Source organism: Rattus norvegicus, chromosome 6, assembly GCF_036323735.1.
Source record: "Rattus norvegicus strain BN/NHsdMcwi chromosome 6, GRCr8, whole genome shotgun sequence".
Classification (NCBI taxonomy): Eukaryota; Metazoa; Chordata; class Mammalia; order Rodentia; family Muridae; genus Rattus; species Rattus norvegicus.
Window position 1 is genome coordinate 110,331,480 of NC_086024.1, and position 17,355 is coordinate 110,348,834.

General features: G+C 42.0%; 1 protein-coding gene across 10 annotated transcripts in view; it reads right to left on the minus strand.

Moving 5' to 3' along the window:
• Nucleotides 1-17,272, minus strand: part of Arel1 (apoptosis resistant E3 ubiquitin protein ligase 1) — a 52,680-nt gene extending 35,408 nt beyond the window's left edge. For 4 of the 10 annotated variants that reach the window (XR_010052071.1, XM_017594097.3, XM_008764754.4 and 1 more), the window contains exon 1: nt 17,132-17,272. The gene's annotated coding sequence lies outside the window, so the exon portion shown is untranslated. Of the gene's footprint in view, nt 1-8,465; nt 10,260-11,343; nt 11,446-12,928; nt 13,146-17,062 lie in introns of those variants that run through there. The other 6 variants (XM_063261744.1, XM_063261740.1, XM_039112037.2 and 3 more) reach the window with 5 other exon arrangements.
• Between the last annotated feature and the right edge of the window lie 83 nt (nt 17,273-17,355).

Below are 17,355 nucleotides of genomic sequence, written 5' to 3' on the forward strand. Positions count from 1 at the left end.
GCTCCCCAGGCTCTAACAGGCTTACAGGGGATCCTGGCTGCTGCTGAATTAGAGACCAGACTTTCCAGTCCAAGGGGCTTAAAGCAGGAGTTAGCAAAATATTTTGTAAGTCAAATGTATCTGTTTGGTTTTGTTATTTTTTAAATAGAAACAATAAAATGGCCAAGTTCATTCACTCACATACCCAGTTTACACTCAGCTTTTGTACAAGGCAGAGCCAAGTAGCTGTAGTAGAGATGTATGTATACATCATCTGATGTGTTTGAGGCTAGGACTACAAATATCTGGTTTTGAGACAGGACATCTCTACATAGCCAAGGCTGGGTTTGAACTCACAATCCTCTTGTCTCAACTTCCCAAGAGCTGTATTTATAACCTTGTGCTACTAGACCCAGCCTAAAGTTTTTATTTTAAAGTTATGTAGCTGCTTTTTGTAAATATGAATATATTTCTATAAAAAACTCAAAGAAAGCATAATTTTTCCCATTCTACTATACCCCTTCTAGACAAAAAGCTAGAAAACTCACAAAATTATGCAAAGGTTTCTCATTTCAATTCTTTTTCCTCTACTACAGTTGGAGAACAGGCTTTCAATACGTAATGCAGGCTAGCCTGAAACTCACACCTCCTGTCTCTGCTTCCCAACTGCTGAGCTTACAAGTGTGTATAACCATCCCTGCCTCTTATTAGCTCTTACGTAAAAGCTTCATGTCTGTGTTCATAGGACAACTAAGAATTTTAATCGATCATCTGCAAAGGCTAAGCAAGGATCAAATACATTATTGTTCCAAAAATTATTTTAATATATATTAATGACTTCGTTTGTTTTCAAACTGCTATTCAAGTTTTTAAAATTTATTTAATTTATGTGTATGAGAGTTTGCCTGCATATATGTATGTATGTATGTGTGCACCTCATGTGTGCTTGGGGGAGGTCAGAAGAGAGCATTGGATCACCTAGGACTGGAATTATGAATGGTTGCAAGCCACCAGCTGGGTGCTGGGAACCAAACCCAGGTCCTCTACAAAAACAGCAAACACTCTTAACCACCGAGCCATCTTTTCAGCCCTTGAAATGCTATTCTAAGAAGTCAAGAAAACACCCATGAGAAAGTCCACTTCAGGTGCATTTAGAAGTGATGACAGCATGCAAGAATTCTGTTGTCACCTACTGGTTTCCATAAAACAAGTCGGAGTTTAAGAAAAACAGTTCTTTAATGTAATTCTCCAATATTTAAAAGAAAAATCATTCAGCTGGGACAAGGTCCACAGGGTAGGGTGGTCTAACTAAGGAGAGTCCCACAAATAAAGTATTCTATCATGTTTTGAACTGTTAGTTTACAATTATACTGTCTTAATTTTACTCTTGGATATTTTTTCCCCATCCCAAGTCACACCATAAAGGGCTGCCCTCCCCCATCAAGTTTATATTCTTGAGATATTTACTTCTGCTGTCTTGGTTCAGCCAAGTTATACGGTTTTCATTTATACTCTCTCCTCAGCAGTCAGCCTCGTTGGTCCTTTAAGCATCCCTGGGGGTCTCCTGTGAACTCTCTCCAACTGGTCCCCAGCACTCTTGTAATGAGGTGCCTCCAACTGACTGCAGCCTTCCAGGAACAACCCAGTCAATCAGAACAAGATGAGCTCACCCTCGTCTGCCCAATGACATAATACTTCTGAGTGGGCGATCCCCCAAATCACAGAAAGCTAGTGTGTTGCTGTACTAGACTACAACCCCATCCCTTGAGGCCTGTCAGACCTGGGCACTGGGGCATGCAGAAGATGCCAAAAGCCAGAGAACAGATGATATATGTTCTTGCAATATCTCTCTTACTTACTGGAGGAAGTAAGCAGAGAGAAGAAAATGTTTTCAAGTTAAATATGCAGACAAGAACAAAGAACACAAAGTTCCACGAGTTTCTAAAGCTAAAACATGGCATGTTAAATAGTCACACATATTTTATACTTAGGACAAAAGGTCCTTGGTTCTCCACTGCCAGCTTCTGTCCTCTGCCAAGGTCCTTAAAGCTCTTGTGCATAAGAGTCTGAAAAGCACACACCTCTTCTGAACTCAGGTTACTATGCACTACCGCTCATCCCACATTTACACATCAATTTGCTGCCCCCATCCCTAGAGAGCTGCATTTTCCCTTTGGTTAGAATTATGTTCTAAAACTACAGACAGTTCAACATATAACTTACCAACCACCAGCACCTCTGGTTACTCTGCACGACTTACTCTTCATTATACGTTTCTTGAGCATCTGGCCTGACTACCTGCCAAAAGCTGAAGTCCTGAAGCAGGGTTAAGGAAAACACACTTCCCCCTCTTTTTGTTTCCTTTTTCCTTTTCTTTTGCCTTTTTGTGTTGGGAGTCAAGCTCAAAGCCTCAGACATGCTACACACAGTCCTATCATAGAATCACCTCCCTGCACGCTACACATGGCCCTACTATAGAGCTCATCTGGATGCTACATGTGGACCTATCATAGAGCTACCTCCCTGCCCTTGGTTATTTTGAAAGTGCCTTAACCATGAACTCAGACCATGAACATAGTATGTTGCCCAAGCAAGACACAATACTTTCCTTTTTTAAATTAAATTATCTGACAAGCTTATAAATACATATAATGTATTTTGGTCATTTTCACCCTCTACCACCCTTTCTCGGTCCCCTCCCACTCCTGCTGAATCCCCACTTCTTCTTAGCAAGTAAGCCCTTTCCCCATGTCCATGTCTTTCTGTTGCTGTTGACTTCTGTGACCAACTGAATGTAGTTTGGGTTGCTCACATGAGAATGTGTAGGGTTATCACTGTATTGCTGGCAGGTTCCCAGTGGCTATTCCTATGAAGAAAATGACTCTCTTTGGCCAATGGCCATTAACTACCAATGTTTCCTCAGGGAAGGGTGGGAGGACAGGGACTCTGTTAACCTTCATACACTTGATTCAGGAGGGAAGGTGGACAATTAAATGTGTTAAGTGCAGTGACAGAGGACAAGGCAGGAAAGAGGTAACCTTGCCTTAAGATGACATTGAGGCAATAAGGCCAACTGACTAAGAATGAGGGCTCACAGTTGCGAGGGCTCACGGTTAAGAGTGCACAATGCTAAGTAAAGAGGATCTGAGTTTGGTGCCCAGCGCTCACCCAGTGGAGCAGCTCACAACCTCCTCCAGCTCCAGCTCCAGAAGCTCTGACTCCCTCTTCTGGCCTCTGTGGGAACCTGCATTTTCAAAGACATCTCCCTAGCAGATACACAAATAATTAAAGAATAAATAGTTAATTAATAAACTTAACTTAAAAATAAAATGTTTTTTAAAGAATGAGTGAGTTACTTGCAAAGATAAGTGGGGGAGTCTGATATTCTAGAGATAGATATAAAAAAACAAAACAAAACAAAACAAACAAACAAAAAAACAAAAACCAAGGGGTTGGGGATTTAGCTCAGTGGTAGAGCTCTTGCCTAGCAAGTGCAAGGCCCTGGGTTTGGTCCCCAGCTCCGAAAAAAAAAAAAAAAAAAAAAAAAAAAAAGCGGAGTGATGCCAAATTTCTGCAACATAAAAGCAAAGTACCGTCTCAGGATGCAGAGCAGGAATTTGGTCTTGGATAGTTACTTAGCCTTCCTTTCTCAGCTGTAGATGTAGAGTGGAGACATACTGAGAAGAGAAGAGCGTCCTGAGCTACAGGGAGATAAGCTGGGAATGGGAATTCCAGGCCAAGGTAGTCTTGTTCTAAAGGTCTGTACTGCCGAATATGACTGTAGCTTCTGTCAGGCCACAGCAGCTCCAGTAAGTTTGGAAGATGGCTACACTCTCCCCGAGGGATTAGCTGGTTTTCTAGAGAGATCCCATGTGGAAACAATCATAGCAACCATCCAAATACTGATGTTCTGAGACTCTCTCAAGGGCCATGAGAGTAACAAGAGTCTCCTTTACTGAGGATTTACTGTGGGCCACGTACTGTATGAAGTCTTTCATCTGCATTACACCAGTCAACCCTCACTTCAACCACAAGTCAAGCATGTCCAGCATGTGATCTATTGGATTAGGAAACAGAGGGACAGAGAGCTAAAATACATTGATAAAGCCACCTATTTGACAGCTGAGAGCGTCAGACAATTTGATTTGAAAGCCTAAGCTATTAACCAGGGATTCTGATGTAATAAAAAGATCCCTCCTCCCTGGCCAGAGGGAGTAGTAGTTGGGAGATAGGTAGAATGAGAGTTCAAATTATATGTTTAATTTGAAAATTTAAAGAACTATTACTCCATTTTAGACTTTAAGCAAAAAGAAAAATGTTCTTTTTAAGGTGTTATTTTTTTTTTAAACCAAAGGAGAAAAAGGATAACAGATTTGAAGAGAAATAACTCTGGGAGTACAAGAATGAAAAGACTGCTGACTGAGAGACAAGATCAGAGCAGTCATGGTGGTACCGCCGTCAGTCCCAGCACTCGGGAGGGTGATATAGGTGGGCTAAAGTCTGAGGTCACTCTGAGCTATGGAGTAAGATCCTGTACTCCACAAAGCCCCCAATTGGCAAACTGAGCCTGAGGGCAGGAGCCAGAGACAAAACAATCAAAAGTGCAAGGCTTCAAAGTAAGCCTGAGTTTACAGAATTCTGTTTCAAAATAGTTAAAAAAAAAAAAAAGTGAGGTGGCTGCAGATACACTTCAGTGGTTGAACACCTATCTCAGACACATGAAGTTCTGGATTCAATTCCCATAACACACACACACACACACACACACACATACAGACACACACAGACACACACACATACAGACACACACACAGACACACACACATACAGACACACACACAGACACACACACACACAGACACACACACATACAGACACACACACACACAGACACACACACAGACACACACACAGACACACAGACACACACACACACACACACACACACACACACACACACACACACACACACCTTAAAGGAGACAAAAGCAAAAGAGGAAGAGGAGAAATAGTTGAAGAAATAAACTGTAGTCATGAAATGGAGAAGGGAGAGGCTAGACATTCTTTGTGTTCTTGGAAGTAACAGGATAATGACCTGTGAGATCAGAGGGAAACAAGGGTATAAAGCTAAGTATAAATGCAGATTTTTCTGACCTTGGGAACCTAGACAGACAGTGACCGAAGGATGAAGGGCAAAAGGAAGGAGAGTTAGCAAGTCCAGAAGAGCATGTTAAGCCTGTGTCCTTATAGGATATCCAGGTAGACATATTCACAAGACAAACACATCTGAAAGTATAGATCCACGTGACAGCCTGAAGACCTGAGAAAGACCACATGGAAAGGAGGCAGACACAGGGACAGACTAAGTAAACTTCGAGAAAAATCAATCTAACCCAATAGCAGGGAGGACTGAAAGAAAAACAATACAAATAAGTGAATGAATGAATGAATGAATGATAAATAAATAAATGTAATCGCTGAAGGGCTTCCTGCCACATGATCACACACAAAATCTCAGGATAAACCCACTTGGGAGAGAATTACAGCATTGGGGAGAGGCCAGCGGGAGGGGAAAAGCAGGCAGTGGTGACACAGACTTGCAGTTTCAGCTACTGTGGAGGCTGAGCTGAAAGGTCATTTAAGACTAGGAATCTGAGGTTACCCTTGAGTGCAGGGACCCTGTTTCAAAAAGAGAATGTTATACGGTGGGGGTGGGGTTCTGGAGAGTGGATGCAGAGGTGAGCACTGCTGCTCTCACAGCAGACTGGGTCCAGTTCCCAGCACTCACATGGTGGCTTGTAACTGTCTATAATGTCAGTTCCAAGGGATCCGTCAGATGTCTTCTCCTGACCTCCATGGACACTAGGCACGGGCATGGTGCACTCACATCCATATAGGCAAACACTCATATACATAAACGTAACTTTTTTTTTTTAAGTGTATGAGGAAGCAGGTACAAGAAACAATGGCAAGGAATAACCAGAGGAGGAAAAAAACTGTAAAAGTGCCTTACTGAAGGTCAAAAGTAAACTTTGTTAGAATCAGGAAAGATTTATGCCAGAGGGTGGGGGTAGAAACTCAAAAATGAAAGTTATTTTCTAGAGTTCTCCTGTTCTAACCTAACAACTCCAAATACACTTCACATCCTATAACCCTTGTTTGTTTTGAGACAAGGTCACTCTACATAACCCTGGCTATTTTGGTAATGTAGACCAGGCAGGCCTTAAACTCCCAGTGACCCCAACTCCACCTCAAAGTGCAGCAGCACACTTGACTCAATGGGAAGGACACTACTTCTCCAGAGGACCCAGGTTTAATTCCCAGTGCCCACATGGTAGTTCACAGACATCTGTAACTCCAATTCCAGTATGTCTGACGACACAGTCTTCTGATTTCACATGCACCAGGCATACACTTGATATATATACATGAAGGTAAAAGTCATACACATAAAAAATTAAATTTCTTAACATAAAAACCACCCTAGAAGTATATTACAGGGCTGCAGAGATGGCAATGCCCGTGTCAGATGTTCTGATGTTCTCTCTTGGCCTCCACAGGCACCTGTGCACTCACAGGCACATATACATACACACACCTGCACACTCATGCACACATACACATACATGCATAAATAAAAGTAAATCTTTAAAAAAACATTAGTCTAAATTTGGCCCAATTTAATGACCAATAAGCTCTTTGCAATTCAATCCAGGGATGGATATTTCAAAATCATGTGTCTCAAAGAAATTCAGACCTAAACTAATTTCAACTCTAATTGGAATCTAATCCTATAGAAATTACAGAATCCCATTGGAATTTTAAGATTGATTTTAAAATCTTATTTATGTGTATGAGTGCTTTGCCTATATCGCTACGTCTGTGCACTATGTGTTTCCCTGGTGACTGCAGAGGGCAGAAGTGTCAGATGCCTGGAGTAGGAGGATTACCAGCAGCTGTGAGCTGCCATGAGGGTGCCGGGAATTGAACCCGGGTCCTCTGAGAGCAGCAAGAGCACCTAGCCACTAAGCCATCTCTCTTGCCCCAAACATGCCAGTTAGATTTGTTCATGCTGCTACTTACATCAGTAAGTAGTTTGTTCTTGACTGCTGCCTAGTAGTCCCTTCCAATGACAGAGTACAGGCTGTTTATCCATTCACCAGACGGACACTTAGATTACGTCCAGTTTGGTGACATTACAGATAAAGCTGCAATGAATCTTCAGGCATGAGTTTCTGTATAAACACGTTTTTACTCCCCGAAGTACATACCCAGGAGTGGAACGTGCTAGTTCATATGAGAAGCATATTTTCAACGTACAAGAAACTTGCCCAGCTGCTTTCCAAGGCAGCTGTGTTAAAGTACTTTACATTTAGAGCAACACGAGAGTCCAGTTGCTCTACCACCAACACTTGATACTGTTAGGGGTTCAAATTTTCCTCATTCTCATAGCTGATCCTCCCTTTACCCACTGGTGTCATTATGTAGCACTGGCTGGCCTCTAACTCACAGATCTGCTTGCTTCTGTCTTCCAAGTGCTGGAATTAAAGGCTTGTGCCACAACAACTAACTTAATTTGCATTTTTGGAGGGCTAAGAGGTCTGAGCATCCTTTCCAGTATGGATTATCAACTATATGGATTCTTTGATAAAATGCCTATTCAAATATTTTGTCTTCTTACTCCTGAGCTCTAGTTCTTTATAGACTCTACTGTAAGTCCTTGGCTTGCCCTTTGCTTTCTTTTTTTCTTTTTAACCGTGTGTGAATATTTGTATGTGTGCCGTGTCTGACACCTGTAAAAGCCAGAAGAAAGTGTCAGATTCCATAGACCTGAAGCTCCCGGCTGTTGTGAGCTACTCAGCACGTGTGCCAGGAACTGAACTCGGGTCCTCTGGAAAAACAGTGAGTAAGTGCTCCCAGCTGCGAGCCGTCTCTCTTTTCAGTTCCTTATGGAAGCTCAACTTTCTAAAAAGTAGCCATCTCAAATTTTTGATGAAATCCAACTTTTATAGTTTATGTTTATTTTTATTTTTAAATTGTGTGTGTGTGTGTGTGTGTGTGTGTGTGTGTGTGTGTGTGTGTGTGTTTACAGGTGTGAACTGCCTGACAAGGTAGTGGGACTTGAACTACAAGAACAGTAAGTGCTCCTAACCACTGAGCCATTTCTTCAGCTCTGTGTTTCCTGAGTTCTGTATTTTTAAAAGTCTTTGCCTAACTCAAGATCACAAAGACTTTTCCTGCTTTCATCTAACATTTATCTAAAAGTTTCATAAGAAAAAAAATCTCTTGTCAAAAATTTTAACAAGATTTTATTAAAACCTTGCACTCCATTTATCTCATAATTACTCAGTTTTATTATCCCTTTGTTTCGTTCAGAGTCAACCTCCCACACTACTAAGCACTACTGAAGTAAGAGTCTATTTCTGAATCTGGAAAGACTTTTGTCTTTAGCAGATTTCCCCCCATCCACCCAGTAATCGGCATACCTAAATTTAGCCAAGATTTTCGCCCCTGTTCTGTCTTCAGATCAGCCCCAAATCTCTGCGGCTCTGAATCTGCCTCTGTGGACAAATTCTAGAACCCAGGGCACATTCCTTGGGACACAGAAGGAAACAATCGGCCACATACCATTCTGGTGTGAACGAGAAGGTTCCAGCAGATCATTCTTTCTAGTTCAAGTGTCACTCTCACCTATGGGAAACTGGAGAAAGCCATATTCCTCACTAGTTAAATTAAAAGTTAGCTTTCTATGGTTAAGGTGACCAGAACCAAAGCAATTCTATGTTCCTTAATTATCTTTAGACTCTCTTTACATCTTTAAAAGATGACTGAGTTTCCCAGAATCAAAACAAGTAAGTAGCAGATCTACCAAAAGAGCGCCCAGCATTCCACCTCCCTCTGGACCAGTTTGCTAATCACTCTGTGTAGACACAGTAGGACATTTCAGACATGGCCCATAGGAGAGGAGAGGCCTGAAAATCTAACTGCTTGCTCTGCGTGTGCTGTGTGTTTGTTTGTGTGCCTGTGCCTGTGGAGGCCAGAGGTCACATGTCAGGCTTCCCTGGTGGCTGCTTATCTTTGTTTTTTCCAGATAAGTTCTCACCAGACCTGAAATTCAGTGATTCTGCTAGACTAGCTGGCCTTCACAGCTCACACCCCACCTCTACCTCCTTGGAGCAGGAATCTCAGACCTGTGTTGCCACCTCCAGCTTTTTACTCAGACACTGAGGATCTGGACTCAGGTCCTAAAAACTTTACCAACTGAGCCTCTGCCTAGCTGGTCTGTTTGATTTTTTTAGAAGGAAGTCTTGTGTAGTTAAGGCCAGCAGCCTTTATCTCCTGATTCTCCTGCATATACCACCCAAGGGATGAAATTACAGACTCTATGCCATCATGCTTGGCTGAAAATATTACTTTTTAATTTCAGCAAATGTTACAATTAACAGTTTTGCAATTAGCAGTATTTAACCTGTAGCAGTTAAAACTAACTGTTTTCTAAAACAATAGGGGCTTTTGGCTCTACTTCGGTAGCAGTTTTTAATAGGCCTAGGGATATAGCTTAGTGGTAGAATGTTTGTCTCACAGTATGTGTGAGACCCCAACGTGACTCTCCAGTACCCAGTATGGGAACTGAGAGATACAGCTTGGCCATGGACCTGGCCTGACATCTGTCATCACTAACCCTGTCACTATTAAAGCAAGTTCATTAGCCACTGACACCTGTCAGGACAGGGCTACACTTCAAAGACAGAAATGGTATGTCATCCTTAATGCCGAGAAGAACTGCCCAAGCAGTGCTTCCCCAAGTACAGAATGACACTGTGCAATACTGCTTTGCATGGAATTCTATAAAAAGAGTTTCTTCCCTTAAGTCTTCATTGACATATGGCAAGTGGACTACTGTTCCATGTACAGGATGTGGAAGAAACCGTATTTCAGAAACTGTATGTGTGTTTGGCAAAAATCCTAACAGTGATGGGGAGGTGAATGGAGTTCAGAGAACACTGGCCCCAGAAGATATGTTGGAAAATAATACAACTTCAAACTCTTTTGAACTTTAGAAACAGTTGACAAGGTGCTTAAAGCTTTACAGATGGGGCTGAGGAGAGGGCTCAGCAGTTAAGCCAAGCACCACTCAAGCAGAGGACCAGAGTCAGTTCCCAGCCCCCATGCCAGTGGCTCACTGCCTCCTGTAGCACTAGATCGAGGGCATCTGATGCCCTTTTCTGGTTTCTGTGGGCAATGGTGTGCTCATGCACACACCTTCATATAGACACGCACGCACGCACCATACATATATAATTAAAATAGTAATGCACTCTTGCTTAAAGCTTCACACATTTTCACAAACCCTCTCATTGGTTTTAACTGGGTGAGTTGTGACCCACTTGCTCCTTCTATCTGTTAGGAATTTGATTTGTTTGGTCTTTTGAGCTAGGGTCTCACTCTGTAACCCATGCTGCTTCTAACTCCTAATCCTCATTTCGGCCTTTACTGAGATTAAACACAAGAACCACCACATCTAGAATCTGAATGTATTTCTCTTGGCTTCTTCTTTTATTTTTTAAAGCTTCTTCTTTATATATTCAATCCAGAATATTTGCTGGGACCATTTTCTGGAGCCCCGTTCAGCTCAGAAAGATTAAGGGGTTTCCAAAAACTTTAGAGCTGACACTTTTAGTATTTTTAAAGGAAAAAATAAATTATTAGTTCAATTTATTACTTCCTCTTATTCTGATGTTTTTTCTGTCTGTAAAATAAACTCTTCCACGTAGATCCGCAGAATGAGAACAGGCTCCATGTTCCCAGCCCACGGCAGCGTTTATGCTCAGGTAACCATGGACTACTGAAGCTTGGCTGTAGCAGCAGTATTTCAAAAGTAATTCTCTGAACCTGACAAGCCGTCTCCCTCAATAAGTCTGGGAAGTTGTTACTTTATTAACTGCGCATGAAATGGCAGGCAAATGGCCAGATACACAGCCCAGTGGGGCAGAATTTTGCAATTGTTTTACACACACACACACACACACACACACACACACACGAGAGTCAGAGACAGAGAGAGAGAGAGAGAGAGAGAGAGAGAGAGAGAGCGCTAAAATTTCTGCCTCTATTACGATCCACTACTTTCAAGTTACTTTTTAAAAGGAACTTTAAATGTTTACTTATTTGGTATGCATGGGCCATGGCTTGTATCGAGGTCAGAGGAAGACTTCCCTCTCCACTATGGGTTCCAGGGATCAAATCCAAGTTATCCGGCTTGTGTGGCAAGCACTTTCAACCTGATGTACCATATTGCTGGCCCACCACTCTTTTTTTTATTTTAGTGTGAGTGTTTTGCCTGCATGTGTATGTATGCCCTACCTGTAATCACAGTGCCTTTGAAGGTCAGTGGCAGGCACTGAATCTTCTGGAACTGGCAGTTGTGAGCTGTCCTGTGGACGCTGGAAATAGAACCTGGATCCTCTGTAAGAACAGCAAGCACTTGTAACCACTAAGCCACCTTTCCAGACCTCTCCAAGCTTAGTTTTAAGGGAAAATATATATATAACTGAAGGAAAAACAATCTTTTTCTGCTTGTTTGGTTATTCTATGGGGAGAAGGGAAGCAGAGTTCTTTGTAGCCCAGGATAGCCTCAAGCTTGTTATATAGCTGAGGATAACCTCAACACTCCTACTCCTCCTGTCCCCATCTCCCAATTCAGGGACTAGAGCCATTTGCCATCCCTCCCAACTTCAATACTCACACATTCAAAACAAAAGTCCTGACCATTTTGAAGCTATAGATAGCAAGTTCTAAGCTACAAGAGCAACATAACATGACCATGTTCTTAAAAAAAAAATTACACAGTTTGACTGCAATGTGGAATTCTGGATTGGATTCTGCATAGGAAAAGATGGTGAGTTGAAATTTTTGTGATATCCAAAAGTCTGTAGTTTAGTTAAAAAAATAGTCCACCAATTCTTGGATGTGACAGATGTACCGTGGTTATATAAGAAGTTAACACTAGAAAAGCTGGATGAGGGCTGGAGAGATGGCTCAGCGGTTAAGAGCACCCGACTGCTCTTCCAGAGGTCCTGAGTTCAATTCCCAGCAACCACATGGTGGCTCACAACCATCTGTAAAGAGATCCGATGCTCTCTTCTGGTGTATCTGAAGACAGCTACAGTGTACTTATATATAATAAGTGAATAAATCTTTAAAAAAAAAAAAAAAAAGAAAAGCTGGATGAAAAGCAGATAGGAACACTGTATTCCACTTCTCTAAGCACTGCCCCAACTTGGGTATTGCAAGGTTCAAACCTTTATTAAATATTTTTCTACTCTTTTCTACATGCTATTTGCCCACTTGAATTTCCTTCTGTACCAAAATGTGAAAAACTGCTTCATATTTGGAAGATCTCCATTGCTTTTTCTTCCAAATAGCTTTACCATTTACACCTGAAGCTATCCTTGCATTTGAACTTCCCAAAGTAGATGAGGATTAAAGTAACATGGACCAGATCTCTCTTGAAAACTGAAGGAATCACATTAACTTATAGTTAATAGTTAATACTATTATAATATTACACAAAATATATGCTGCTTATTATTAAATTACCATTATCTGATCGCTGGCCAGAAAGTAGAATGAACGCAAAATGCAATGAATATTAGCATTTTAGCACTAATATAGCACAAATTGCCGCTAAACAAATACATTAGCTGTAAGCATGCATATATGAACACAGACATGCACATGTACACACACAGGACAACATGTAAATCACCTTAAGAGTCTAGAAATGTTACTATAAAAAAAAAGAAGGCTAAGCATTTAATAACCCTTCAAAAAAAGTCACCAAAACTCCGTAACTGAAATGTAAACCTAAGATAAGTAATGGCGAGAGCCATTCAAAGGTGAAGTGAGGGCCTCTGGTGCAGCTCAGTTGGTAGGCAGAGTTCCTTACCCAGTATGAGGTTTGATCCTCAGCAATGCTGGAACTGGGTGTGCTGGAGCGCACCTGCCGTCTTAGCACTCAGGAGGCTGAAGCAGTAGGACCAGGAAGTTCTAGGTGGCTGGGCACTGTGGCGCACACCTTTGATCCCAGCACTTGGGAAGCAGAGGCAGGCGGATCTCTGGCCTACATAGTGAGTTTCAGAACAGCCAGGGCTACTGGAGAGATCCTGTCTCAAAACAAACAAACAAATGAAGTTCTAGGTTATCCTCAGTTGTTTGAGGCCAGCCTGTGATACACTAGACCTTGTCCTAAAAAAAGAAAAGGTAAAATAATATACTATAGAACTTACTAATGTTACAAAAGCTTAACTGTTGTAGGGTATGTTAAGCAACCACACTCTAGCCAGGACCCTTGCAGAAGGTTGAACATGTGCAATAATTTCTCCAAAATATGTGAATTTATATAGTTGATCACTTGGCACAGTATTTAACTATTTACAAGTTGTTCTTCAACAGAGGCTGAGAGTCTTTTTTGTTTTTTAATGGTAACTAGCATGCTGTCTGGACAGAATGTCTTCTCGATAAATGCCTTGTGAATAAACATGTGAGGTGTCATGTAATCAGTCCAACATCAAGACTAGGAGAGATCTTTCTAAAGATCTTTATGTATAAAGGTTCTCTCTCTCTCTCTCTCTCTCTCTCTCTCTCTGTGTGTGTGTGTGTGTGAGAGAGAGAGAGAGAGAGAGAGAGAGAGAGAGAGAGAGAGAGAGAGTTTAGTTTCTTGGCAAAGCTAGAAGAAAGTGTCAAATCCCCTGGAGCTAGACTTATGGGCAGTTAGTTGTGAGCTGTCAGATGTGAGTGCTGAGAACCAAATCTGGGTCACTGAAACAGCAGCCAGTGCTCTTAACCATCAAGTCATCTCTCTAGCCCTGCTACATTATTTAAGGTAAACAGGTTAAATTAAAAAGTAATTAACAGCAATAAATGTTTGTTGGGGAAACAACACATGTGGCCCATGAGATAAATGTAAAAATGTAGTTTGAAATTGGAAATAATATCTTTAACTTGAAATACAAGATTTCTTTAGGGGCTCTCCCACTAGTCATAATTGCATTCAAAACACATTTAGATCAATTTATAAGGAGAACAAAGTCCAAGGCTAATTAAGTATTCAAACTGTGGACTTGGGGGCATCAAAGACTTTCTCTTCAGGACTACAGAAAATACACAATGATCCTCTGAACCATTGAGAAGGACTAAAATAATTCTTTTTTTGTTTTGTTTTGTTTTGTTTTTTGTTTTTTTCCGGAGCTGGGGACCGAACCCAGGGCCTTGCGCTTCCTAGGCAAGCGCTCTACCACTGAGCTAAATCCCCAACCCTTAAAGATTTATTTATTTAATGTATGTGAGTGAGTACATTGTATCTGTCTTCAGACACACCAGAAGAGGGAATTACAGATGGTTGTGAGCCACCATGTGGTTGCTGGGATTTGAACTCAGGACCTCTGGAAGAGCATTCAGTGCTCTTAACCACTGAGCCATCTCTCCAGCCCTCTAAAATAATTCTTTTCCTCACAGTGTGTAGTCAAAAGTAATTACTTTGCGCTTCCATCCAGCACAGTCAAAACCCCGCTACTCTCCATCCCTATCAGAGGATGGTAAATAATAGCTCAGCGCTTTAATCATAGCCCTCAAGACTCCCAGATTATGACAAAATTACAATGCAGCGAAAACACTTTGCTAACTATGTTCTCAACCCCCACAGTGTTCCTACACTGATTCAGCTCCTTATCAAGTATTAACAATCAAGGATCAGAAAGTTCTCAGAAGCTGCAAACCAATTTAAAATATAAGAAGAAGAAAAAAAAAACAGTTCATGGATTTCAAACTTAGAGAAAAGGGTTTTTCTTTCAGATCCTGATTTTAAAAGCAAATTACAATTTAAGTGGTTGCAATTTTCTCTTCCGGTGCTCTCAATAAAGTGCACAGGGTGCCGCCTCCCCTATCCCCTGCATTAATCAGTCTCCAGATGTTTTTTTTAAATAACTGACCGTGTTTACTTAAAAGGCTAAATGCCTGATCACTAACATGTTTCATTTTTTAAAATATGGGTAGTGCTAATTCTACCCATGCATGGTAGCTGGGCAGACACAACCTGTTCTGAAAGGATAAGGAACTCCCAATGGGGGTTAAGCAAGAAGTAAAATCTCTGAAGATATGTCAATAATAAAATGATTCCAACACCAAAAATTCACAGCCCACAGATACGTTAAGGTCAGAGACCTGCACACATGTCTGTCTCAAAGAGAACAACAGGAAGGACACCAGTTCTGCATCCAAACCAACATTAAATGACCTGTTTTGGAGACAAGTTCTGAGACTCATCAACACGGTCAGGTTTTAAAACACTGAAAACACATGAACATGCAAGTGGTATGACACTTTGGGTTAGAAAAACAATGACTGAAAAGACTTTAACAGCAAACACTTTTGGGGACTTACTGATTCTGATCATGAAAACACAAGTCCTGGTGACGTCTCCATAATACAGGTGCTATGATATTAGCTTAGCTCTACAGGCAAAGAAATAGAGGTACCAACTAATGGCCCAAAGTAACTCGGCAAGTAATCAACAGAAGAGAGGGTTCAAACTTCAGCCAAACTCCAAAGTTCTATAACCAATGCAGTGTCTTGCAGTGTTATACCGTGAACATCTTTTTAACCCAGTAACACTAGGTCAATGTCATGCATTAAGAAAAACACGAGGGGTTGGGGATTTAGCTCAGTGGTAGTAGCAAGCACAAGGCCCTGGGTTCGGTCCCCAGCTCCGAAAAAAAGAAAAAAAAAAAGAAAAGAAAAGAAAAGAAGAGAAAAGAAAGAAAAACAAGAGCTTTAGAAACCGACCGACCCGGGGTTGGGGATTTAGCTCAGTGGTAGAGCGCTTGCCTAGGAAGCGCAAGGCCCTGGGTTCGGTCCCCAGCTCCGAAAAAAAAGAAAAAAAAGAAAAAAAAAAAAAAAAAAAAAAAAAAAGAAACCGACCGACCCAAACTGACCTCTGAGCATCCAGGGCAGAGCTTCAACATCAGTAAAATAACGGTATCTAAAGTGCCAATTAAAATGAAGTTTACATCATCTACAAGTCTCATAAACTGCACATCCATTTCCAGGAAAACTGTCCCTAGCTTTCCACAGACTTTCGAGGGGTAAAAGAACACCTTCAAGTGGTTAAGAATAACTAGAATACATTCTAAAAGGAAAAAAAAAACAACAGAAAACAAAAACAAACACTGCATAAGTTATCTTTCTCCTCCCCACAAATTCTCCCTCTCCCATTAAGGACCGCACACCAGGCTTCTCAACCAACAGCAATGGTTCCCCATCATATTCCAGGCTTGGTAAGTAGTTGCAGATATAAGCTTATGCACCTGTTTTCTTGTAATCGTCTAAAGAACCCCGCCGCGACCGAGACAGTTGGCTCAATGAGTAAAGTGCTAAGACCTGAGTTTGGATGCCCAGGATCTCCTTAGAAAACAAGACAGGCATAGTGTGCTTGGCATTCCAGTGCGGGAAGGCAGGGATGGGAGCTGGAAGGCAGAAATGGGAGTATCTCTGGGGCTTTTTGGTCGGTCAATCAAGCAAAAAAGCGGAGGTGGGGATCTGGAGTGCTTCCAGGATCGGTAAGACAGACTGTCTTTTTTTAAAAAGTGGATAGTAAGATAAAGACAACCAGCTTCTTCTGGCTTCTGCTCTGAATTTCTGCTCTGATGTACCTGCACGCTCGAGTGTACACACATACACACACACACACACACACACACACACACACACACACACACACACACAGAGACAGAGAGAGACAGAGAGAGACAGAGACAGAGACAGAGACAGAGACGGAGGGAGGGAGGGAGAAGGGTATTTATTGAGGGGTGTCCTCAAGCGCTATTACAGTCCTCTCTTCCGGAAGAATCGTACACTGAGCCTCACGTAGTACCATGCCGGCGACGAAAACCAATCAATAACCAGAACCTCGAGGCTGAACTACAGAACCCTGATGTGCCAGAGGAAAACCAGAATGTACTATCAAACTATGGGGTAGCCCAGGATTCCCAACCCCTCTGCCCTCCTCCCTTCTTCTCTCGCTCGCCTTAGCAACTCTGTTGCCTGAGAGTCGGCTGGACTCTGCCTCCGGCTGGGGCGTGAAGAGAAACGTTACCCGAACTGGAGCTGCTGCGTGGCCAAGTCCTAGTTCCGGGGTCCGAGGAAGTAGCCGCTTCATCCAGCACAAAACCTACCCTCCACCCGCCCCCCAGAAAAACCCCCAGTGTAGATCTTCGCCAGCGTTAAGAGCCGGCTCCGAGCTTTTCCGTTTCCCAAAGTAGCTTCCGCCTCCGGGTTGGCCTTTGCCGGAAAGAGCTTGTAGATGACGTAAAGTGTCGC